At 39.7% G+C, this 1,691-nt stretch overlaps 1 non-coding gene across 1 annotated transcript; it reads right to left on the bottom strand.

The window, feature by feature from the left end:
- Position 1: 1 nt before the first annotated feature.
- Positions 2 to 73, bottom strand: TRNAG-UCC. Its single transcript has one exon. It is a non-coding gene; the product is annotated as a tRNA-Gly (tRNA).
- Positions 74 to 1,691: the final 1,618 nt, after the last annotated feature.

The following is a 1,691-nucleotide window of genomic DNA, read 5'->3' as shown; positions in this document are numbered from 1 at the left end:
CTGCGTTGGCCGGGAATCGAACCCGGGTCAACTGCTTGGAAGGCAGCTATGCTCACCACTATACCACCAACGCTCTGCTATGTTTATTCCTGTTCTGAATTTTCCCTTCTTTTCTAGTTTCCATCTGCTCTTCGTCTAACAACAGCTCTTACTAACTACCTACCGTAAGTACAAAAAAGGACTGCTAAGGAAACATTCATGTTTTCACCTCAGCTACCAAAGCTACTAGATAACTTTTTCTCCTCTCCTCTCCTCTCCTCTCCTCTCCTCTCCTCTCCTCTCCTCTCCTCTCCTCTCCTCTCCTCTCCTCTCCTCTCCTCTCCTCTCCTCTCCTCTCCTCTCCTCTCCTCTCCTCTCCTCTCCTCTCCTCTCCTCTCCTCTCCTCTCCTCGTGAGAAAAAATAAGGTGCTGCTCAGTAAAACATTTCCTCCAACATTCTGATTTGTTTATAAGAAATTCCAAATGAAAGGACTAAAACTTTCACAAATGGCACTTCACGTAATAGCACAACTGGAAAAAAAAAGCCAGCTAACAGCTCCAGTGCGATTAAACAAGCATCTTCATTTCACCATTTTTAGTAAAAGACATACTCTTACCAGCATTAACATTGAACTATAATGAGATTTTTATTTCATGTTTGAAAGTTTAGGTGGAAAAAATTATAATGAATGGTGTATGATGTCCTTTCTCTTCTCAGTATCATCCAAAGAAACATAAGACCACATGGAAAATGCAGCTGAAAGTAAATGAAATAGATTTACCAAAGGCTGATATTTGAAAGGGGATGATCTGAAACACAATTTTTAACCTTTGAATCTGAAACTTAAGTACATTTTACAGTGAGTAGAGCCCACAGATATCTTTAGAGGGACAAATTCTCAAAACTCACATGCTCTGAAGATATCCTATGAATAACCCAAGGCATTCTAGGGTATCTGTGATTTCTCTTCTGAGAATGTCATGTTTACAGACAGATCTGGTTCTTAACATGCAGGAATATATTGCTTTTCTTAGCAAGCTTATGGATGAAAGCATTCTGTGCCAACTCTCAGTCCCTTAATAAAGAGACCTTCAGGTCTTTTTCGTTCTCAAGACCCCAGTGTTAAGCTTACTGCAATGGTTGTCAGAAGACTTGTAAGACCTAATATTAGACATCCACCAGTCACCTGATTCCTGATCCTTCCTATCACTTCACCTGCATCTGAGAAATTAATGGGTCCGTAGCAGGTCCCACAGTCCTGTGCATACTCTGACCATTTTACCTAGAACCATCTAGAGTTTGTATTGAAGAAGTTTTACGTAACCTTAGAGTAAAGTCTACAGAACACAGCTACGCCATGATCAGGCTATCAAGTTGTCATGATTTAGACCCAGCTGGCAACAAAGCACCTCGCTGCAGCTCTATATTCTAGTATGAGAAAATACAACAAACGACTTAAGGATCAAGACGAAGGACAGGAAGGGCACACTCACCAATTATGGCCACGGGCAAAAAACAGACTTGACTTGGGGAAACAAAATCAATTTAATATAAACAACAAAATTGCTACTAAATCACCAATCCAATCAGATTATAAATACATATAAATAAAGTTAAGTGTATTTATAAAGATGAATTAACAGAACAAGCTAAGAGGGCTCTGCCCTCTTGATTTTCATGCTTTTCTTCTAACCTGTAGACACCATAAATA

The sequence above is a fragment of the Buceros rhinoceros genome, unplaced genomic scaffold, assembly GCF_000710305.1.
Source record: "Buceros rhinoceros silvestris isolate BGI_N320 unplaced genomic scaffold, ASM71030v1 scaffold2060, whole genome shotgun sequence".
NCBI classification, from domain to species: domain Eukaryota; kingdom Metazoa; phylum Chordata; class Aves; order Bucerotiformes; family Bucerotidae; genus Buceros; species Buceros rhinoceros.
This window is presented reverse-complemented; position numbering and strand designations above follow the sequence as displayed.